Source organism: Mandrillus leucophaeus, unplaced genomic scaffold (genome assembly GCF_000951045.1).
Source record: "Mandrillus leucophaeus isolate KB7577 unplaced genomic scaffold, Mleu.le_1.0 Scaffold50, whole genome shotgun sequence".
NCBI lineage: Eukaryota > Metazoa > Chordata > Mammalia > Primates > Cercopithecidae > Mandrillus > Mandrillus leucophaeus.
In genome coordinates, this window is record NW_012105365.1 from 3,099,054 (window position 1) to 3,124,939 (window position 25,886).

Below are 25,886 nucleotides of genomic sequence, written 5' to 3' on the forward strand. Positions count from 1 at the left end.
CTCCAAAATTAAACATCTGATCTCGTATGTGTTAGTCTCCATTTTGCTAATTTATGAATCATTGCCCTTCATGGTATTTACAGAAAGATTTCTCGTTTTAAATATGTGTTTCAAAATAGAAACTTGGTTAACTTCATGAGAAAATCTCTCTTCATAGAGAAATAGGAAGGAAAATAACACTCACTGTAGCCCCAAAGGTGCCAAATATTGTACTAGGTACTCAAAGTATAATGTTTACTATAATTCTGACAACTACTATGAGATGTGCTTATTATTATTATTTCCACATTATATATGAAGAAACTAGGCTCAAATGTGTTAGGTAACTTGCTCAGAGACAAACTTCTAGCTAACAAATACTGAAACAAGGATTTGAAACTTGATTGGAATCCATACTTTTAGTCCCCCCAACAACATAATGCACCTATGGGAAAATCTATCTGAAATAAAAACATTAGGATTGGAATATGTGTTTTGAATTCAGTATGTTTGGATGCAAATTGAAATGTGTTCAGGTCAAATTCTTGAAATGTGCTGAATCATGTATACCGATGTTTCACTACCCGTGCAATTGCATCCTGGGTTATAACCACAAAATTCACCCAGAACCATGGAATATTTTAAAGTTTTAAGGGAAACACAATGATACGTAACATCTGTCAGATACTGCAAACTACTAGGTTGAAGTAGTTCAGTTTTAACAATGGATTATACTACATTCCTTTCAATGGCATATCTTTGCAAAGTTTTGTTTTCAGAGATTACTACAATGATAAGCAAATAAGCAGTAAAAAAAACACAATGTGGAACAGATAAAATGGGGGTCCTGGCTGTGTCTAGTCTGGATCTAATATCTGAGAAGTTGTGCAGCATTCATTAGATACATGCATATCACTAGTAGGTAATTGTTCTTATCTAAAAATTAAATATCATATTATTTTTATAACTTATGTGTATTTTTTTCCTTAAACATCTAACAAATTGTTAGGACATAAGCATTTATAAAGTTATTTAAACTTCATTGCTTAATAAATGAAACTCTAAAGTATTTCTTTCAGTCTTACAACATTGTGAAAACATGACAAAGGCCCAATGAAATGAAAAGCTTGGGAATCTCTGGAAACACTGAGCTTCCTCTTCCTCTGCAATACAGTTATTGAAACTTGTACATGTAAGTTAATCACGTGAACAAACTAGAAATAAATAAAGATTTGTCTAATTATGCTTCAATCTGTTATACTTTAGAATTAGGATCAAGGCAATCTTAGAGAAGATTGAATTTCAAAGAAATATTTATTTCAAAACATCTCTCAACACAAGTATATGATCAGCCATTTTGAGGCTGTGAACTTTCCTTCCGAGCTGGGCACTGCCCCCAGGGCTGCAGATTGTTAAAGGAAACAGAAGAATGAACTCTACATTTCAGTTCTTTATTTTGCTTATTGTGGAAACCTCACAATTAGTCATGCTGTTCTCAGAATGAATAGAATTCAGAGAAATCCTGTTTCATATCATTGTTTTTGAGGATTTTTTTTAAAAATTTTTTATTTCCATAGGTTTCTGGGAAACAGGAGGTATTTGGTTCCATGAGTAAGTGGTGATTTGTGAGATCCTGGTGCACCTATCACCCAAGAAGTATACACTGAACCCAATTTGTAGTCTTTTATCCCTCACCCCCTTCCCACTCTTTCCCACTGAGTCCCCAAAGTCCATTGTGCCATTCTTATGCCTTTGCATCCTCATAGCTTAGCTCCCACTTACGAGTGAGAACATACTACGTTTTGTTTTTCATTCCTGAGTGATTTCACTTAAGATAATAGTCTCCAATCCCATGCAGGTTGCTCTGAATACAATTCATTCCTTTTTATGGCTGAGTAATATTCCATCATATATTTTATATGTGGTATATATATATATATATATATACCACAGCTTCTTTATCCACTCATTGATTGATGGGCATTCAGATTGGTTCCACATTTTTGCAATTGTGAATTACGACCACTATGGAAAACATTGTAGAGACGTCTTAAGGAACTAAAAGTAGAACAACTATTTGATCCAGCAATCCACTACTGGGTATCTACCCAGAGAAAAATACATCAATATACAAAAAAGGTACTTGTTTATAGAGACCAAGACTTTAAGTCAATTTGTAAAGAATGTGCTGTGTATTTACGCTGTTTGCCTGAAGGAGAAGTTTGAGCACTGCACAGCAATTAAACAATGAGTCAAGACAGGCTGTCATCAGGAAACCATGTCAAATGTCTAAGGAGGGCTATCAAGAGACAGGAAAGAGATAAGGGCAGTATAAGCTGAAGGTATCCAGAAAGAGTAAAGACAAGATGCAATGGGGTTCTTTTAGGAAACTTGCCTAACACACCAGCATTTCTCATTCAAAAGGGTATGCTTACTCTGCTTCTGGGAAGTAGGAGAAAAAGACTCTGCTTCCCATTGCTTTCATAAAGGGTAAACAATGACCTCCTTCAGGCACAAATTGATGACCCTCTTCAGCCTCCACTTTCTGTGCTGAATGTACCAAGGTTTACAGCCAGCCAAAAAGTAAGAGGTGGACATGCTCCTTGATGGGTGGTTTCAGGCACCAGCCTGCAGCACCAAGTCTTCTGAAAAACCTCCCAGGTCTGAAAAGGACTATGAGAAGAGTGAAGAAAAAAAAAAAAGGTGTGTTGAGGCTGCTTCTAGCCGGATCCTATTCAGAGTTCCACAGCTGAGCTTCCCTTTGGACTGTGTTTAGAGTTCCTAAACAAAATAGATGGGAGATATGTCCCACTGAGGAGCAAAACAGACAAAGCTATTACCCCTCTAAGTAAGCACAGCACTGAGCCAGGAACAAAAATTGGCCCAGTGTATGGGAACATGGGCCTGCCAGGCCTGTCTAGAATCCGCTCCCAGGCAGTGGCAGTAAGGAACATGCTGGGAAATGTTATGCTACCCACCCCCCCAACCAGGCTTTCCACTCAAAGGTTAAGGAACCACCCTCATTTCCTTGAATTCGCCACTGTGAATTGTTAAATGTGAGTCTAACCAAATCCTTTTGAGGTTACTTATATTTTTATAGAGGCCTGGGATTTGGCATTCTATAGACACTACTTCCTGGATTGTAATGGGATTTTAGACTGACAATCCTATACCACAAATATATATCAGTTATTGATAGCAGACAAAGGGAACCATGCCTTACTTTAGTCTTTCCTAAGTATGGATTGTTGGCCATCTATAAAAGAATCCCTCAGATTCTTGTTAAAAAATACTGGTTCACAGGTCACATATCAGACCAATAAAATCAGAAGTGTGTTAGGGTGGACATTGGGATTCTGCATTTTTAACAAAACTGCCAAGTAATTTGTATTTTCATTAATATTTAAAACATGGGCAGTTGGCTTAACAGTCAATCAACTTTGCAAAAAAGTCAATCGTACCCACATGCATCAATTATTGTTAAAACGACGGGAACCAAAGTCAATGCGAGTCCCAAAATACATGTCTAACAAACATTACCAAACATTGCCAAACACTAATGTTTATTACTCCCTTTGGAGTCCATCTCCCACTGCAGAAATGATCAATAATTAATATTCATACTCTTATGCAAAGAATTATGAACTTTGCCTTCTATTTCATTTTACCCTAAATATTTCCTGTAGATGAGGAAACTAGAATCTCAGATGACTTCCTCAGTGTTTTACTATCTGTCCAGTCAGGGTTCATAGTGATCCTCTTTGGGTTCTGTAAATTTAAGCAAGTTTCTTGTGCTCTCCATGCCTCAATTTCCTCATCTGAATATGGGAAAAATAATAGAATCTCCCTGAAATAGTGACTGTGAAGAGTAAATGAGCTAAGATAAATATTTAGGCCAGTATTTGGTGCAGAGTCAATACTGTTTAAGTATTCAACAAACAAAATTGCATGATACTCTCTGAACAAATCTCACATTTTTGGATGCCTGTGATTTTTCTTAAGATTCTCCTACACTTAAATTCTCTTTCTAAGCTTATCTTTAGCCAAAATCTTTGCAAATTCTATCAGACTATCAAAATCTTCTCTATAAATTTCTTCTTTTTGCCTCTTGTGGAAATTTATTTATATCTTCCATTTTATTGGTCATTTTCCACCTGATATGGCTATCTGCTCATTTTCTTCCCAGCCTTAATCACAGTTTGTAAGCAAATATTTCTTTGTTGGCTAAACTATTTAGAGTCTATTATTAAAATTCTAGAAACCCATGTGTGTATTTGGTCACCCCTCACACACAGATTAGAATGTCTAGCATATCATTGATTCAAAATAACAATTACATAATTAACAAAATGAATGAATGAACATGTATCCACTCTCAAATACAGATTTTCTTTCCGTCTAACATATACTACAGATTCTTTCACTTGTAGATTTCCCCCAATGTGTTCCAGTATTCTGTATCTTTAATACTGTCCATTTTGTTTACAAAATTATATGAAGAGAATGTTAGATTAAAACATGGTTTCAATTTGTTAAATTATATAAAAATAGATAATAGTGAAACAAGACATATGCCTATTTGCTTTATTTATTTTATGATTGAATAAATAGTGAATTAAAATCACTAAATCTAGCTCACATTGACAGCTTATATTGAAATATTTATATATAACATTATCAGACATCTTTGAAGAATCTTTAAGAAAATGTGAATTGCTGTAGAATCTCAGCTTAAAAATATTGTGCTTCTTTTGACTATAGCCCCTATATGTTTTTTTCCATGATACAAATGTGCTAGCATATTATTGGATATTTTTTCAAGTTTTCAGAGGAAACACAATGGGTTGGCCAGGAAATGCAAACAATAAGTTGGGTGTAAATATATGATATTAGATAATAAGAAAACTAAAAACAAGAAAATTAAACAATGTATTGTTTAGGGATACTTGAGTATGTAATGAAATTGTAGTAGTTCCTCAAATAACACTGTTTTGTTCAACGTCAGTTATTTTTAAACTTGATGAGAAAAAAATTCCACTCTTGGCAGGGCACCATGAGGAGTTTGCAAGTTTTCTCCAAGTCTGTGTAGGTTTTCTTGTGTACTCCAGGTTCTTCCCACATCCCAAAGATGTGCACAGTTAGATGACTTGGCATGTCCAAATTGTCCCAATATGAATGAGTAGGGGTATGTGTGTGTACGTGTGCACCCTGCAATGGAATGGTGTCCCATCCAGGGTTGCTTTCCGTCCTGTGCCCTGACCTTATGGGATAGGCTCTGACCATCCTTGACCCTGAACTAGAATAAGCTGGTTGGGAAATGAATGAATAAATTAATAAAAATTATTGTAAAATAAAAATCTGCAAGATATACAATAAAATACAAATGCATGACAACAAATGATTGGTACAAAAGTGTTCAGTGAGCCTCCCATATTCATTATTGTATCTGTTTGAACTACGTGGTTGTAGGAGGCACTCCTTAAAATTTTTCTTTGCAAACACTTATTTCTTGATTTAACCCACCATCACTATGACCATCATCACTCACTCATCCACCCAAAATTGGGTGAATGTTTATCTTACTTCTTATTAATCTTTCTTAAATGTATGTAGAGCTCACATTCACTTATTTCAATGTTTGATATTAGAAGTGTTTGGGGTCTTTAATAAGAAGTTTGGTGATGCTTTTGCGAATAGAAATATGTCGTGGAACTCGACTTGTTTAGGTAAATTAACCTAGATAAAATTGGTTTCATTATACATCATTTTGTTTAAAGTTGTAGTTTCAAAGAACCTACCCCAACAAATTTAAGTGTGGATTTATTGTATTAGAAACATTCAAGGGAGGATAAATGGAAAATTCAGTACAGAGATTGCTCTGGGGGAGTAGCAGAGCAATGGGATGTGAGGGACACAGGACAAGAATAAAGTTTTTGGTAACACTGAGTTCTTAGTTGTGTGATGGGTTAAGAGATGGCTTAATATTTTCTATTTTTAAAACACAAAAATAAAGAGTATTATTACTCAAAATGTTAAATATTTAATAGATAAATTGAAAACAATTGAGTAACATTGAAAAAGTGAAGAAAAGAAAGATGATGTAAAAGAAAAATAAGAATTGAATTAAAGCCACACAAAGCAAAAAAAGGAATTTTCCAAACTCTGTAGAATAAAATTGGCATCTGAACAAGCCAGAAACCCAGGATTGCTTACATTTTATTCATGTGTGTGATTACTCTCTATTATGGGAAGTGATTATGAGTTTTCCATTCATTAGTGTAAAACACAATTTTCTTTAAAAATAAATATATTTACCTAAAAACTTTAAACCCCGGGTATTTTTTAAAACTGTTAGTTGTATGAACCTTAAAAATTTTTTTAAATGAAGAAACATTATATCAACAAAAATTTTTCAGGAGCCAGACTCTTACAGACTCTTGACAGTAAGAGTACACATAAATATTTGTGATGGAGTCTCTCTCTGTCGCCCAGGCTGGAGTGCAGTGGCCCACCCAATCTCGGCTCCCGGCAACCTCTGCCTTCCAGGCTCAAGCGATTCTCATGCCTCAGCCACTGGAATAGCTGGGAATACAGGCGCACACCACTACGCCAGGCTACTCAGTAGAGATGGGGTTTCACCATGTTGGCCAGGCTGGTCTCAGACCCCTGATCTCAAGTGATCCGCCCGCCTTGGTCTTTCAAAGTGTTGGGATTACAGGCGTGAGCCCTGTGCCCGGCCAGTAAGACTATTTTTAATACTAGGCAAAATCGGTTTTGTTTTAAAAGAAACCAGTGGAATTCTGTGGCATTTAAGAAATGGATACTTTTCTCTTAATATTTGCCCTTATTCCAAATTCATAGATTTCCCTCTAATATGTAGCTGAACCACGGTGCCCCAGAACAGAAGCCACATTTCTCAGCCTTCCTTGTAGCAATGTGGAAGCAGACTAAGAGTTCTGGCAATGGAATGTAAACAGAAAAAAGTATAAAATTTCTAGAATATGCCCTTTCAACTGGTTGGAATGAGGATACAATATTAGAACTGAAGCATTCATTTCCTGCCATGTGTTCCTATTGGGAACCCTGGTCTTCACAGAGGGAAGAGAGAAAAGTAATGTGGCTTTCCAACACTGTGTAGCATCATAGCATCCTTCAACTAACTAATTCCATACTCTTGATAAAGAAATAGTCATGAAGTCTTTGCCCATGCCTATGTCCTGAATGGTATTGCCTAGGTTTTTTTGTAGGGTTTTTATGGTTTTAGGTCTTACGTTTAAGTCTTTAATCCATCTTGAGTTAATTTTTGTATAAGGTACAAGGAAGGGGTCCAGTTTCAGTTTTCTGCATATGGCTAGCCATTTTTCCAACACCATTTATCATTCTCAGCACACTAACACAAAAACAGAAAACTAAACACTGCATGTTCTCATTCATAAGTAGGAGCTGAACAATGAGAACACATGGACCCAAGGAGGGGAACATCACACACTGGGGCCTGTTGGGGATAGCATCAGGAGAAATACCTAATGTAGATGACAGGTTGGTGAGTGCAGCAAACCACCATGGCACGTGTATACCTATGTAACAAACCTGCATGTTCTGCACATTAATCTCAGATTTTAAAGTATAATAATAAAATATTTAAATTTTTAAAAAAGCAATAGACATCATCCTTATTAAAACCATTGTTGTATGGGTTTTTTTGTTAGCTGTAGTCAAATCTAATCCAATTAATACACATATACAAGCAATCAGATTGCTTTATCCATTTTCTTCCTCTTTCTTTTTTTGGACAACTTTGTAAATCTAAGAGCAAAAGTGATAAATAGTCCCTTAAATTCATACCCATGATGCAGTTATTATTTGACTTCTAAAAATACAATTATTTTAGATTTTATTTAAATTTGGAAATATATTATCAATTATTTGAATTAAAATGAGATAATTATGTTATGCCAAATATGGATTAGAACTATTTTGGCCTACTTCAGTTGCATCTAGCAATTTTGAGAGAATGTTGACTACTAGTGTTCTAAGCTGGACCAACCATATTATTTTGTTGTTTATATAATTTCAACTTTTATTTTAGATTCAGGGTATATATTTGCAGGCTTGTTACCTGGGTATATTGAGTGCTGCTCAGGTTTCGGATATGACTGCTCTCATCACCCAGGTAGTGAGCATAGTACCTAACAATTATAGTTTTTCAACTGTTACCCTCCTTCCTTCCTATCACCTCTGATAGTCGCCAGTGTCTGTTTTTGCCGTTTTTATGTCCATGAGTGTCCAATGTTTAGCTCCCACTTACAATAAGTGAGAACATGAGGTATTTGGTTTTCTGTTACTGTGCTAATTTGCTTCGAATAATGGCTTCCAGCTGCATCCATGTTGCTGCAAAGGATATGATTTCATTCTTTTTCGTGGCTGTGTGGTATTCCATGGTATATATGTACCACATTTTCGTTATTCAATTTGCCACTGATGGGCACCTAGGTTGATTCCACATCTTTACTATTGTGAATAGTACTGTGATGAATATTTTAGTACATGTGTCTTTTTGGTAGAAGAATTTATTTTCCATTGGGTATATGCCCAGTAATGTGATTGTTGGGTGAAATGATAGTTGTGCTGTAGATTCTTGGAAAAATCTCCAAACAGTTTACCACAGTGGCTGCACTAATTAACATTCCCACCAACAGTGTATCATGTTTCCTTTTCTCTGCAGTCTCACAAGCATTTGTTATTTTTTGACTTTTTAGTAATAGCCATTCTGACTTGTATGAGACTGTATCTCACCGTGGTTTTGACTTGCATTTCTTCAATGATTAGTGATGTTGAACATTTTTCATATGCTTCTTGGCCACTTGTCTGTCTTTTGAGAAGTATCTGTTCATGTCTTTTGCCTAATTTTTAATGCAGTTATTTGCTTTTTGCTTCTTGAATTAAGTTCCTTTTAGATTCTCTATAGTCGACCTTTGTCACATGCCTAGTTTGCAAATACTTTCTCCCGTTACATAGGTTGTCTGTTTCCTCTGTTGATTGTTTTGTTGTGCAGAGGCTGTTGAGTTTATGAGGTCCCACTTGTCAAGTTTTTTTGTTGTTGCTGCAATTGCTTTTGAGGGCTTAATCATAAATTCTTTCCCAAGACTGATGTCCAGAATAGTATTTCATAGCTTTTCTTCTAGGATTCTTATAATTTGAGATCTTACATTTAAATATTTAATCCATCTTCAGTTAAATTTTGTATATAGTGAGAGATAGTGGTTCAGTTTAATTCTTCTGCATATGGCTAGCCAGCTATCCTAACATCATTTATTCAATAGGGAGTCCTTTCTCCATTGCTTGTTTTTGTCAACTTTGTTGAAGATCAGATGACTAGCTGTGTGGCTTTATTTCTGGGTTCTCTATTCTGTTCCATTTGTCTATATGTCTTTGTTTTTGTACCAGTACCATGCTGTTTTGGTTATGTGTTATAGCATAGTTTGAAGTCAGATAATGTGATGCTCCCATCTTTGTTCCTTTTGTTAGGAAAGCTCTAGCTGTTCAGGCTCTTTTTTGGTTCCATATGAATTTAGAATAGTTTTTCTATTTCTGTGAAAGATAACATTGCTGGGCTTGATAGGAATAGCATTGAGACGGTAGATTGCTTTGAGCAGTATGGCCATTTTAATGATTGATTCTTTCAACCCATGAGCATGGAATGCTTTTCCATTTGTTTGTGTCATCTGTGATTTCTTTAAACAGTGATTTGTAGTTCTCCTTGTAAAGATCTTTCATCTCCTTGGTTAGATGTACTCCTAGGTATTTTATTTTTTCTGCAACTATTGTAAATGGGATTGCATTCTTGATTTGGCTCTCAGCTTGAATATTATTGGTGTATAGAAATGCTACTGATAGTTTTACACTAATTTTGTATCCTGAAACTTTACTGAACTTGTTTATTAGTTCCAGGAGCCTTTTGGTGGAGTCTTTAGGGTTTTCTAGGTATCAAATCATATTGTCAGTGAAAAGAGATAGTTTGCCTTCTTCTTTCCTATTGAATGCCTTATATTTCTTCCTCTTGCCTGATTGCTCTGGCAAGGACTTCTAGTACTATGTTGAATAGAAGTGGTGAGAGAAGGCACCCTGTCTTGCTCTGGTTCTTGAGGAGAATACTTCCAGCTTTTGCCCATTAACTCTGATGTTGTCAATCATATTTTTCTCCCAGGAACTATAAAGTTGAGCAGAGTCACACAACCTTCGTGCGATAGTTAGTTTTATGTGTCAACTTGACTGGGTCACGTGATGCCCAAATATTTTTTTAAACATAATTTTTAGGTATGTCTGGATGAGATTAACATTTAAATGGGTAGACTGAGTAAAGCAGATCTCCCTCCCCAATGTAGTGGCCTCATGTTTTGAAGACCTAAATAGAATAGAACAGAAGGCTGAGTAAGAAATAATCTCCTGCTGCCTGTCGTCAAACTGAGACATTGGTCTCCTCTTGCCTTCAGACTCAGACTTCATTTGTAACAATACTATTGACTCTCCTGAGTCTGGACTTCTCAGTCTCTATAATGATGTGAGACAACTCCTTACAATAAATCTCTCTCTCTCTCCTCCTCTTTCTTTCTTTCTTTCTCTCTCTCTCTGCACACACACACACACACACACACACACACACACACGAGCTGAGTTACGCCGGGAGGTGGAGATTGCAGTGAGCTGAGATCACACCATGGCACTCCAGCCTGGGCAACAGAACGAGACTCCATCTCAAAAAAGAAAAAAAAAAAAAGAGTTTAACAAATGTATTCTGTGGGAATTAATTGGTCATATGGAATTTACAGTGAAAGTATAATATATTCTATTATTTTGTAAATTGAGAGCTAAATATATTTTACATCAATAAAAATTTTGTATGTTTAGAAGACTTTATTTGTTTTTATTGTTTTAATTGACAAATATTGTATATATTTATGGTATATAACACGATGCTTTGCAGCATGTGTACATTTTAGAATGATTAAATCAAGTTTAATTAACATATATATTACTTCACATACTTATCATTTATTTGTAGTGAAAACACTTAAAATCTACTCTTTTAGCAATGTTAAGGTATAAAAAACTTATTATTGATTACATATATCAGTAAAATTTATAGTAAACTTGTGTATATATACATGCTTACTTTTTTGAGATATTATTTTAAACACCAGCATACTAACACCTATATCAGCTAGTTAGTATTTGACATTCTATGAATGAACAAGTGCTGAATTAGTTCAGTTACAGTAAATCTCAAGACTTTTATTCAATGATTAAAGCAGAAATTTCTCTCTCTCTCTCTCTCTCTCTCTCTCTCTCTGTCTGTCTCTCTTTCTCTCTCTCTCTCTGAATAAGGAAGAATGTAGCTTTAGGAGCTTATGAATGTTATCCTATGACATTACAAAATAAGTCAACTTTAGAATGAGACATGGTACATGAAGGAAATATAGAAAGAAGCAAATTTCTTGGAGAAAGTTTTGAAGCTCTGGATAAAACCAATGCTAATGTACTGCTATAGCATCCACATTAACCAATAAATTTTCTTATTGTCTAAGTTGTATTTTCTGCTCTTCCTGAGACTTGGTTGTCCAGCTATTTGATTGTAAACTATACCATTTTTCCTTCCAGAAAACACTCTATTTTTTAAATCATGCAAATCAAAGTTTCTGAATCAGTCCTTTAGAAGAGTTGGCGAGATAGAGATTGGGAGAAAAAGAGTTCTGGCATAGCATTCTTGCAGAAGTTATAATTTATTATAAAAAATACAGAAGATTTATTATCAAGAGGGAATACTAGGAAATACAAAGGTAGAAGATTTGGGAAGAGTGATACTTTTCAAGACTCTCCAGTTTGTCAAGGATAATATTCTCAGAATGGTGGAGAAGATATTCTACTTATGCCTCAGATTCTCAAAGGTCACAGGAAGCCACAAGAAGGGACTTACAGGCTTCTACCACCATCAATTTATGGCCCTGAAATTACATTAAAATGACCTTTCGTGATGCTAAAATTATTTAGCAAGCCACCTCACCTGGATCTAATGCCTAAGCTCCATGTATACTTTTGCATTATGCCTCCAATGCCGTGTTGCTATATTGTCAACAGGTTGTAAAAGAATGAAAATACATATTATTGGGTCCACATTAGATGCAACATAACCATGTAATGATGGTCAATCTATAGAAACTTAGGATCAGAAGGCACTACCACAGTTGTGTCTATCGTTTGCAACCATAACACCTAAACAAACACAGAAGTAGATACTAGGAGCACGGCAATGGCCACAGATCCTCAGAGAAAGTTAACTTTCTGGAATTTTTCTTAGGTTGGTGTGAAGCAAAAAGCATTGAGATACTCTCTCATTTTTCCAGGATGGGAAAATACCAGCCCATGGTACAATACAGCAAATTAGCCAATCAATTTATTGACTGTGGTTACCAGAGAAATATCAATGGATGAAACATTTCTCGGCCACAGTAGTATCTTTGCTACATCCAATGGCATCAAGTAATTTAAAGTGAAAGCATGCTAAAAGCAAGTTTTAAAAATCTTACCTCGAGGCTTAAATTGATACTTGAGTACTGTATGTTAACCATGCTAAAAAAAAAAAAAACAAACAAATCTCCTATCTCTTATAGTCATAGAGCCAAAGCTGTTAAACGTCAAATGCAGATATTGATTCCATCAGTGGCTTAACTACAATATCAATTATATTCATGACTCATTATTTTATATGAAAGATATGATACCAATAGGAAATTAGAAACATTCTAGTAATTGAAATAAAGATATCTAGGAGCATTCACATGATTTAGACAATCCCAACCCTTCAAACTGCTCTGAAATGTTCCCCCTATGCCTTTCTTGCTATACAAATCTAATAATCTGCCCAATCCTGCCACTTATATTCCCACAATTTCCCCATATGGTGAAATGCAAAATTAGAGTAGAGAGTAAGAGTTACACTCTGAAGAAGTTTCATGGATTTAAATTTCCTTACTTCTAAAAATGAAAGTTTTAGATGGGTATTTTAGGAATACCCAGTCATAAAGAACAGAGTATGATTTGGGATCAGGGTTAATTCTTTGCTACAAGTGAATACATGGAGATGTGGAATTCAATAGGTTTTGGACAGCTAACCATGATGAGTGTAGCAATTTCTTGGGTTAGTTGAAGCAAAACTACGTCAAAAGGTGATCCAAGACAGATAATATTAAAAAATCAGAAAGTCATTAATCTGATGTGAAAGAAAGAATTTGAAAACTACAGGAGAAAATAATATTATACTGGATTTATTCCATACTTTTCATCCATTCATTTCCTCCATATTTTTATTACCAGGGTTCAGACAACTCTTCATTCTACTTTTCAGTTAGGAGTAGACATGATGTAAGTCCTCGTTTCTTTGAAAGATGCATTACTAGGGTGATAATTCAGATGAGTAAGCCTGGGCTAAAAATGTGATCCATCTTTTTGCTAGGGATGGAGTAAATTCAGTGTGGCTAAGATTGTGTTGACTATTATCCTCCAGAAACATTACACAGATCTTATGACCTCCCTCTTCCAGATGACTCTGTTCAAATTCAAATCCCAGTGACAGCAGATCTGATTATTCATACATGACTCTCGTGTCTACCCTAGAATTAATCAGCTATGGCAAGAAGAAAGAGCTATATCATAGTCACTGAGGCATCACTTTGAACATGAAGGGTCACCCTACTTTGTCCATTATATTATTTTCCTTCCATTCTAGATGAGCCAATTCCATATTATTTTTTACTTGGCTTCTCAACACACGTACATTCGCATACACATATGTGTGCACACACACACAAACACACACATACACATACACACAACCCACTAAAGATAGACTGGAACAATTTTCACAGTACTATATATACTTTTAGTGTGATTATGATGGCATTTCCTTAATTAATTTATTCTACGTCAAAAATTAACTCATTCTACTTCAAAAATGCCACAAGTATGTGCCAAGATCTAACTATCCCTTGGCACATACTCTTCCTCTCTATAAGCACACACAATTTCTGGTTTATACCCCCCAACTAACCATAATTGTTTGGCCTTTGGAAATATTCAAATAATATTCACTTTACCTTCCCAATATAATAGTTTATATTAAAAAAAATAAAGGGAGACAGTATAGCAATTTGCTATTTGCCGAGGATATTCATTCATAGTGTTGTGCTTGGCAAATTGTTAATAATACCATTCTGGGAAGGGAAGGTCATGATTTGTAGCATTTGCTGATTTCTATAATCAGTTCAACTATGTCCAGCTTCAAACTACCAATGTAAATTCACTAAACCATGGAGTTGGAAAGGGATGCCCACAATTGGCTCCATGAGTAGACATAAGCTGGCTCCAGCACACCTGTGTAGTTGTATTAATCAGGAACTCTAGAAACTGGAGTCCCATGTCCTGTTGATTCTATCCTTAGGCTTCCTTAGTTCATTTTCATGTATCCACTCCTGCCCACAAAAGCTCTTCTTCTTACTGGTAGAATTCAGTGATCTTCTGTGACACCAGGAGTAAGTGCAAGTATAGAGTCAGGATTCAATAGTCTTCCCAAAGTTTTTGTATTTCTTTCTCTAGATACATAATAATTAGCTTATTGAAGACAGACTGGAACACGTTTCATAGTATTACACATACTTTTAGTGTTATTATAACTGCATTTTCTTAAGCTTCCTTTTCACAAAAGGAGAGCTACTCATTTCAGAAAATTGGTAATAAAATAGGAGTCTCTGGCTGTGTCTCAGGTCTCTTAGTCATATCGAAAATTTGTTAGCAGTTTTTCTGCAAATCAAGTAGGAGCTTAATAATAGTCCATTTTATTCCCTTCAAACACATAATTATTGACCAAAACAGACGATGCTCTACCTTGTTCATACTGCACTGACCCTACTCACCTACCATTAAGTAACCTCACGCTTATTTTGCTTCTACATACGATCAATATAATGTAAGCTCCACAAAGACAGAGATGTTGTATGTTTTCTTCCAAGAACAGTTTCTGGCATCTAAAGGAAGGAGAGAAGAGAGAAAGGGAAAAAAGAAAGAGACAATGCTGAACAATTGATCAAACATGATAGAATCTCAGAGCTTGAAAGTGCCTGGTGTTAATTCATCCAGCAGCCTCATTTACAGATTAGGAAATGGAAGGCTGGTAAAATCAAAATACTTTTCCATGGGTAGTTCATTTGTAAACTCCAAGTCAGAACTTAGGTTATGTAAAGAACACAAATATTCTGATCCCCAGGAAAATATTTCAGTGATACTTAACATGGAGGTAGTGAGAAAATCTGAAACAGGCCTGTTGAACCAGAAATTGCTCTGCCCCCAAATTTTCCCCACCCACACACACCTTTTCTGGCCTTCTATACACACAAATCTAGAAGAATGATTAAAGAAGAGGTGGTGGGAAGAACTTTTAAAAACATGCTAGAAAATAAAATTATTTAGCTCTTTCTGTATAGGAAAAAAAATTCTGGGTTTATTTTGTTTTCAATTCAGCAAACATCCATTGATAACCTATGTGCAGTTCTCTGAGCCTAAAGCTGTGATATATATAAAGTGTGGTAAGACATTGGTCCTGCCCTCCAGGAACTCATAACCTAGTTAGGAAGATAGATGAGTACATAAGTAACAATCATAAAAAGGCAGTCTGCTTTTAGGAAAACGTGTGAAATTGAGACAGAGAGTGGGAAATTGCCATGAGGGGTACAAAGATAAAACAAGATAGAGCAGGAGATAATCGATTTTTTTTCTTATGCACCACAGTTGTGTAAAAAAATCATCGCTTCTAATTAGAGTAGAGAAAATGCACCAAAACTCTTGAATTCTTGCTTTCTCCTTTATGAATCCTGGCCTTCTGAGTGAATCCTACCATGATGAAGTGGACAATGGAGTTTCTTTTACCAAAGACAGATGACCTCCCTCCACATAACCACTAGCACATTCTGTGAGGAAAGAGCATTCCTAACTGCCTGTGTTCTTTTGATATTTCACTATCTGGAGGGTCACAAACTATTCATAGAAGCAGGTAGATTCTATATGTTTGTCTGAAAGACAAAGTTCATTCTTTTCTTTCATTTCTCCTAAGTAATCTGACATTTTTATACCTCATAAATGGAAAAATAAAAGAATCATCTGATTCTATTCAGCAAGATTGTTCTTTGGAACACTGAACCTCTACTAAAATTTCACTAATATATTAAAACATGGGATTTTGTTCAAATATTTTGATCTCTGAATGTACAAATCTTGCCTTATCAAAAGGCTAAATTAAAGAAAAACAGAAAGTAAATCACTTTGATTGAATGTCAGAAAAGATCCAATTCTCTCATCTCATCTGATGATGAAATAAATAATTATAAGTTATAATATCCAATTAAGCTTTCTTAGAATTTTAGGAAGCTTCTGTTCTGGGCCATAGTTCTGTAATGATACCCAGTAAATGAAGCTTTTGCTTTCCATAGTTAAAAGCTGCTTTTCTCTTAGAGAAGAAAAAAGTGCCAATCAAATTTGAATTTTTCTGGAACAACTAGGTGATTTAGGAAAAGGCCAGTGCATATCATTCATAGCACTTTAAGAAATTATGTTATTTCAGTAATTCTTTCAATATAACCTTAGAGGCATAGGCACCTAAAAATTCTAAACAACAACAAAAACCTGAATAAAAATAGTGACTGAATATGCCAAGTGAAGGATGGGTGAGTTACGGCTGACAGAGTTGACACCATAGAAGGAGTTAGATTACTTGCATAACAATTCACTCAATGGTTCTGTGATCCAGGTAATCTAATTTATCATTCATAGAATGATGATGAACAGAGAGAGAGAGAATTACTAACCAAGAACATACCTTGCAAGGGACTGGGTAAGCTAAAAATCTCTTATTTTAATATGATCTAGTAAAGAAGATACGTCAAAAAGATATTAACAAAGAAGGAGCTTTGTGGGCTGACGTGTTCAGACAAAACTTAGCAGAAAACAAAAGACTGAGCTAATCCTTAAAGGTTCAGTAGGCTATACAAAACTAGCGAAGCAAAGGGAAAGGATGATATTACAGCTTGGAGAAAAATCTATCACACTGATATGGTTTGGGTCTGTGTCCCCACCCAAATCTCATGTTGAAATGTAATCCCCAATGCTGTAAGTGGGGCCTGGTGGGAGGTGATTGGCTCATGGGGTGATTTCTAATGGTTTAGCACCATCCCCCTAGTGCTGCTCTCATGATACAGTTTTCAGGAGATCTGTCTTTCCTTTTTTTAAGTGTGCAGCACCTCCCCTACCCCTTCCTCCTGCTTTGGCCATGTAAGATGTGCCTGCTCCCCCTTCACCTTCCCTCATGATTGTAAGTTTCATGAGACCTCACCAGTCATGCCTCCTGTACAGTCTGCAGAACCATAAGTCAATTAAACCTATTTTCTTTATAAATTACCCAGTCTCAGGTATTTTTTTAACAGCAGTGTAAGAACGGACTAATACACACATGTGCATGAATTTGGAAGCAGATTCAAGTGTCTGTGCTAACGCCTACAAGATAGAGAAACCTAGTTACTTAACTGCAATGTAAAATAATAAAAGCTAATAAATGCTAAGTGCTAATTACCTGCCAATGATTGTTTAAAATATTTTTACACGTGTGAATTCATATTATCTTCACAAAACCTGTGAAAATATTGGTCTAATTATCTCTTTTGCAGATCCTGGAATTAAGACGTAGAGATGCCAAGAAATTTGCCCAAATTCACACAGCTAGTAAGTGATGCAGCAGTGATTCAAACACAGGTATTCAATAACGTAAGCTATTATTTATATTTAAAATACATTAAAATAATAAACTGAACAGCTTTATAAAGCACTGGATGAAAGGACTTTCCAAATAGAACAAACTTTGCAAACTCATCACATTTTTTTTCTTTTCTTTTTTTTTTTTTTTTTGAGATGGAGTCTCATTCTGTCGCTCAGTCTGGAATGCAGTGGCGCAATCTTGGCTCACTGCAGCCTCCACCTACAGGTTCAACTGATTCTCCTGCCTCAGCCTTCCAAGTAGCTGGGATCACAAGTATGCACCACCATGCCCAGTTAATTTTTTGTATTTTTAGTAGAGATGGGGTTTCACCATGTTGTTCAATCTGGTCTTGAACTCCTGACCTCAAGTGATCCACCTGGCTTGGCCTCCCAAAGTTCTGGAATTACAGGCGTGAGCCACTGCACCTCGCCTCATCACATTTTTATTGCAGTTTTTTCCCAATTTCTTGGCTCGGATTAGTGTATTATATATCTCTTATACAATGACTATTCAAAGGCAGAGCAGGTTACACAGAAATGGAAAGCAGGCTAAAATATTTGTTAGCCAGTAGTATTGTTCTACTCAAAGTCACTAGATACAGTAAATTAAGCTAGGGCAATATTGCACTTCTGTGTTGAAAGGATAAAAGATGTGTATAATTTCATGAATCATTTATCAAGTGCAATTGAATAAATTACTAAGAATTCAACTAAACTATAGGCCAGCACATGTTAGGGAAAAATTAACAAATGCTTAAGAAAGAAAGCATTTAATATTATGTATATATATTTGTGGTGCATGTATGTGTATAAATTCACAACAATCTGTATGCACATTATGGAATGCTTGCAAATTTTGATATTTTATATATTTATAGCATACACTGTTTTGTGTGTTTGCATTTGAAGTGTGATATTGTTATTTTCAACAAAATGAACTAATAAAAATAAACAATGTTTTCTTTTTTTTCTTTTTTTTTTTTTTTCCGAGACAGAATCTTGCGCTATTGCCCAGGCTAGAGCGCAGGGCAGTCTCGGCTCACTGCAAGCTCCTCCTCCCGGGTTCATGCCATTCTCCTGCCTCAGCCTCCCTAGTAGCTGGGACTACAGGCGCCCGCAACCATGACCGGCTAACTTTTTGTATTTTTAGTAAAGACGGGGTTTCACCGTGTTAGCCAGGATCGTCTCAATCTCCTGACCTCATGATCCACCCGCCTCAGCCTCCCAAAGTGCTGGGATTACAGGTGTGAGCCACCGTGCCTGGCCGAGAATGTTTTCTTAATCACTTCTGAACAAGGGTTCCAAAAGTAACAGTCTGCTCTTTTAATTTTCAGGTTTTATTACTTACAAAGATAAAATTAGCTTAGGATACTTTTTCATATTTAAGGCAAAGTATAATTTCCTAGAAATGTCGATCATTTTACTATAGAAAATAGATTATATCTTTAATCATGGTGGTCTAAATAGGATTTCAGTGTCTCCCTATAACTTTCAGGATAAAATTTAGAATCTTCATCTATAACGAGACCCCTCCAGGATCTGGCCCTGGGACTATCTGTCTCAGTGTCAGCTCCACCACTCTTCCACAGTCACTTATTAGAGTTCCTGCTTTGATGTAATATTTATAGTTCCAAGTGTCATATTCATGAACTAGGGCCCTGGCACATGCTCTTATGTCATTTTTGAAAAGTCCATTCTTTCCTTCTTTTTAATCTACCTAAGCCATACTCATTCCCTTACCAGTGTTACCTTTCTCCAGAAGACTTTCCTCATCAACCAAGTATAATTCATCTACGGTTCTCAGAGATCTGTATATCATGGCACTTATAAGTGTTGTGCCAGAGTAGTTGATTATTTTTCTTTGTAGAACTAAGCTATCTAAGGGCAAATATCATGTTTTATTTGACTTTGCCCTATAGGGCACTTGGTTGTTGCAGAATGACTTATGGCCAATTTCAATAATTCATTGCCTGGTTTAGTACTTCACAGTCAATCTATGAGGTCCAAGTTAAGGCATGTTTTCACAGTAGATGTCCATTTACTCGGTATGTGTATAAAGAGGAAAAGAGAGAAATTGCACCACAGCAATTTCTCAATCTTTGCTCCTTCAGCATAACTCCCTTTCACCTTCTGTCATTCCCTGGTCCCAGGTTAGAAGGTGCTAATGAGTCTGAGAACACTCTCTGTGGGAACGATGTGACTTAGAGTAGATGTGATGCCAATTGTGTATGCTTGGTGCAAGGACCCACCTTTTAAACCAAAGAGAGAATATATGGCTAACATTTAACCAAGGCAAGAATTAGGGTTGCCTACCCCTGTGCAGCTGAAAATCTATGTATAACTTTTGACTCCCTGTAAACTTAGACACTAATAGCCTACCATTGACTTAAAGCCTTATTGATAACATAAACAGTCATTGAAAACACATTATGTATGTTATATATATATTACATTCTGTATTCTTACAATAAAGTAAGCTAGACGAAAGAAAATGTTTGGAAAATCATAAGGGGCGCTGGCATGCAAGGACTGACAGACGAGCAGAGTGCACTGGCCCGGGGGAAGGAGGTGGTGTTGGGTCCTGTTGGTGGAGAACTGTACAGAATAGCTGCAACAATGGGAAGGTGACTGTGGTGTGTGGTTGCAGGAGCCCATGAGAATGGAGGGGCTTCTGCCAGGCAGACCCCAGGTATCCGGCAGGGCAGCACAGGTCTGTGGGCTGGGTTGGCTTCTGGTGCCGCTGCACCTGTGGGTTTCCTGGAGTCAACTGAGTCAACTACAGCCATGGTCTTTAGAGGGGTGCTCCCATGTATCCTGCAGTACACTGCAGGGAGCACTCAGAATGCCAATGGCTTCGCTACCTGCTTGTGTCTAGTGCCACTAGTGGCCAATGTTTTATGGATACTCTTCTGGTTCAGAAGTCATTTTGACTCACCTCTCCTGTGGCAGAGCATAATCATGATCTTGACCATGTTGCTAATGTTGAAACTCTGCACTGAAATCCGCGTGGCAAATGAGCTGAACAAAACTCACTCCTTTGCAGACTTCTGGCCCTACCACTTATAGCACTGGAGCCAGAAGTTTAGGGGACTATAGGCAGTGCGCCTTAGCCTTCATGGCATGGCAGGGTGTGTCAGGTACCTGTCCATGACTTGGCCCTGTTTGTGGAGACTCTGGGTTTCCTGGTGGCACTGACGGAGGCCCTCCTGGGCATGAGGCAGCCCTACTGCAACCACCACCGCCAGCCCACAGGGGCAGGAGCCTCAGGATGGCGCTCCTGCGGAAAAGTGGAATGGCCTTCCAGATGGCCTGCTGCCCGCTATGTTCCCTGCAGCTCTGCATCTGCTGGGCATGGCCATGCTGAGCAGGCATTCTTTTCACACCACCTGCCACCCCAGATGCCGGTGCCCCACGAGGCACACCTGCTAGTGCCAAGGCACTGAGGCAGCCAGGGAGGACGAGGACCTGTGACCATCGGAGGCCCGGAGAGTCTCTTGTACTCCCCACATGGGGGAGGGCAGGCAGCGTGGCACACTGCAGAGGGTATGGGGAGATGGTGTCAGGGGTCAGGTTCTCCACCTGCCTCTGCTGGAGCTCTCAGAGGCGTGCTGGGGCAGGGCCGGACACCAGACACCTTGAGCTCAGCACCTCAAAGACCGCCAGAGGGATTTGACACCCAAGGGCTGGCTTTCAGGTGTTTTTAAGGTGATGGAAAAAGCAGGTATCTTCCCACTCTCACACATCACCTGGCCTGAACCTGAGATGTGTTCATAAACACCCCAGAAGGTAAACAAACTTCAGGCCTCTGGGGAACACCAGGTCCCCAGGACCCTTCTCCGATCATGACCAAATCTGGGCCCCAGACTCCCGGATCTGCCTCAGCCTGCAAGCTAGCCTCGCCCGCGTTGGCCCACAGGGCCTGCATGCCGGAATGAGCAGGACGCATATGCCACGGGGTACGGAGGGCTCCAGGCTGGAAGTGGGACTGGGAAGCAAGAAAGAGCAGTGTTAGGAAGACCCAGCAAGTCCCGTGGGCGGAGCCTTCAGACTCAGCACAACCCTGACCCAACACTCTAATTTGACTGGGTGGCCTCTACTGCCCAGCTTGGTCATCACAGACATCAGAGCTGGGATTTTCTCTGCCCCGGTACATGTGGAAAGGAGGTGGTGAGGATGCCCTGGCACCTGTGCTCTCGATTTTCTGGCTGGAGTTGGCATTTCAAGGGCTCTCAGAGAGGCTGCCTCCTGAGACTTGCCCCCGTCACATTGATGCCCAAGCCCCACACCCAGCACTGGGTCGCAGAAGCCTTTTTGCTATGATGGTATCTTCTGGGAGGGGCTGGTGTAGACACTCCCAGGGGTCAGTGTCAAGACCGTATCTGAGCCTGGCTAGGCACTGGCCAGAGCAAGCTCAAGGGTGTTTGAGTCAGAGCCACCAGCTCTCTTCCAGCCCTAGGGGACATGTGCAATTCCAGGGACCCTCAGACAGACAAGGAAGTCGTCTTGGGCAGTGGGGAAGGCCGCAGAGACCAGGGAAGGCTGTGTGGACACAGCCTCGGCCCCCCTTGTGGGGACTCCCTTTTTTCTGGGTTTGTACACACTAGCTGGACACAGCTTTGATGTCCATCTTCAAGGACAAAAGACAGCCTTGGGTAGGAGAGAGGATGCCCAGGGCAGGCACCCTACAATGTGCAGGGTCTTAGCTGCCGGGATGGCCCCTGTCCCACACTCTGCTGCTGCTGCTCTGGGCTCTCAGGCCTGCACAACCTTTAGAACTGTGAGCAGTGGCCTAGCCACAGGTGCCCCAGTCCACTGCCAACTGGGCATGTTGGGTCCCACAGTTCTGAGTCTGTTGCAGCTGTTGTTCTGACCCTTTTCACCCCATATTCTGCTCCCCCTTAACAGGAGGTCATACCGTGCTTAGCAGCCCTATGCTGACCCATCAGCCCCTAGGCCCCAGAGTTCTACTTGCTTCAGAGTGGCTCCCGCAAACAGTGTCTTCCCTCCTGCTGGCCAAAGGAGCCACTTTTCATGCAGATGTTGACATTCTCAGCACTAAAGCTCTATGACTTCAGTGTTTGTTGTTCACTGTGGCTGTTGGGAAAATCTTCAAAGCTGTTTCCTTCCCTGAGTTTTCCTCAGAGAAATTCTTGAGTATTTGAGTGAGGATCTTACTCATCTCTTTGGCCTATAAGATGCTTTGAAAATTTTTATATTTTTTAAATGAAGTGAGACATCTGTAGTGGCCATTTGCTCCAAGGAAAAATGTCACCAATTGCAGGAATGGTGACTGGTGAATGCACGTATCCCCATGTGGTGACTTTGAATCAGTAAGAAAAGATAAAATACCATAAGGAAGTGAAAATATATTTACTGTTTGTTAACTGGAAGTGTATCGTCATAAAGATCTTCATCCTCATCATTTTCATTTTGAGTAGGTCAAGGAGGGAGAGGAAGAGGAGGGGTTCATCTTGCTGTCTCAGGGGTGGCAGAAATGGAAAAAATGCACGTATAAGTTGACTCTTGCAGCACAAAGTCATGTTGTTAAAGGGTAAATTGTAGATATTTTATGAGATATCACCGTAATGGAAATCAATGTAATGCTAAAGGCAGACAACTTTTATAACAATCCCTCAGAACTCTTGTACAGTTATGCACTGTATAAGGATGTTTCAGTCAACAACAGACCACATATATAACAGTGGTTCTGGGAGATTATAATGGAGCTGAAAAGTTCCTATTGCCTAGTGATATCATGGACATCATAAAGTCCTAGCACAATGCATTATTCATGTGTTTGTGGGGATGCTGGCATAAACAAACCTACTGCACCGCCAGTCAAAGAAAAGTAACACACATATAATTATGTACAGTACATAATACTCAATAATAAATTACTATGTTACTGGTTTATGCATTTATTATGTTGTATTTTTATCTTATTTCAGAATATACTCATTTTACTTATTTAAAAAGTGTTTACTGTGAAACAGTCTCAGGAAGGTCCTTCTATTCCAAAAGAAGGCATTGTTATGATAGGAGATGACAGCCCCATGCTTGTTATTTCTCCCAAAGACCATCCATTGACACAGGATGTAAAGGTGGAAGACCGTGAAATTGATGATACTGACCCTAGGTAGGCCTGGGCTAATGTGTGTGTTTATGTCTTAGTTTTAACAAAAAAGTTTTAAAAGTAAAAAAAAAAAGATTAGATAAAAATTTTACAAGTAGAAAAAAGCTTATAGAATAAGGATCAAAGAAAGAAAACACTTTCATAGAGCTGTACAATATGTTTCTGTTTCAATATGTTATTATGAAAGAGTCAAAAAGTTAAAAAGATAAAAATTTCTAAAGTTAAGAAGTTACAGTAAGCCAAGATTAATTTATTATTGAAGAAAAATAATTTTTGCAAATTTAGTGTAGCCTAAGTGTACAGTGTTTATCAAGTCTACAGTAGTATACAGCAATGCTCTAGGCCCTCATTCAGTCACCACTCACTTACTGACTCGCCCAGAGCAATTTCCAGTCCCGTAAGCTCCTGGTAAGTGCCCTATATAGGTATGCCATTTTTTAACCCTTTATAATGGTATATTTTTGTTTTTTGTGTTTTTTGTGTGTGTGTGTGTGTGTTTTTTTTTTGCTGGAGTGTGGTGGCACGATCTCGGCTCACTGCAAGTTCTGCCTCCTAGACTCACACCATTCTCCTGCCTCAATCTCCCGAGTAGCTAGGACTACAGGTGCCCGCCACCACGTCTGTCTAAGTTTTTTGTATTTTTAGTGGAGACAGGGTTTCACCATTTTAGCCAAGATGGTCTTGATCTTCTGACCTCATGATCCACCTGCCTCGGCCTCCCAAACTGCTGAGATTACAGGGGTGAGCCACTGTGCTCGGTCTATAATGGTATTTTTATTGTATCTATTCTATGTTTAGATATGTTTACATATATAAATACTTGCCATTGTGTTACAGTTGTCCACAGTATTCAGTAGAGTAACCTTCTGTGCTGGTTCGTAGCCTAGGAGCAACAAGGTGTACCATCTAGCCTGGATGTGTAGTAGGCTGTACTATACTGTTCACACAATGACAAAATAGCCTAACAGTGCATTTTTCAGAATGTATCCCTGTCATTAAGCAATACATGACTGTACCTCAAAATATAGTTGGTTTCTCAACCAGTGTCTCAATCCAGGATTGTTATCTCAGAAGTAGCAGTTGAAAAGATTATTGGTTTTTGACGTATTTCCTCCTAAGACCTGTTGGTTCAACAACTTTATCAATGACTTCAACAGACAGATTTAATAAATGAGAACACTCTTCCAACCAGGATCTTTTGAACTAGTATAAAATTATCTCTAGTTCCTAAACATATTTTGAGTCAAAATATGCTTGCAATTTAAATATTAATATGATTTATTCTATCTTTTCCAAGACAGATAAAATTTCAAAACGAGATCCTTATAAGGACTATTATCAACTTTTCTCTCTAACCACCAAACTCAGATAATCACAAGCAGAATATAAAATAACATTATTTTCTCTATGTATATTAGACGCTGTTATTTTTGTAGATAATTTCTTCACCCGTGAGAGACCTTCTGAAAAATAATATGAGTTTGCATCTTTGTGGTTGTTGATTTGGTGTCTAATACCACACCATCAGAAAATAATTGTTAAAATAAGTCTTACTTAAAAACACCCCAGCTCCCTGTCAGTAAAGTTGATATCACTAGTATTAAATAATGTCCCCCAAACAGAGCAAGTGTAATTGCTTAAAAGTGAGAGATAAACTCAATACTTATTTCTTGAATAAAACCTAACTCAACTTACCAGATAGATTATAAATGAATTGCACTATAATTCCAAATCCAATATACCTCATCTTATATATTAGCTTTTAAAATTTTTGTGATTAAATTAAACCATACTTTTTAAAAGAAAATAAGGGAAGACTTGTTTAAATAATTTTTAATGACCACTTTTGTAAAGCAAATAACTACTCCCTCATTTGTTTCCTTTACATACTTTTTGTCGTCAATTCTTACATTTATGATTA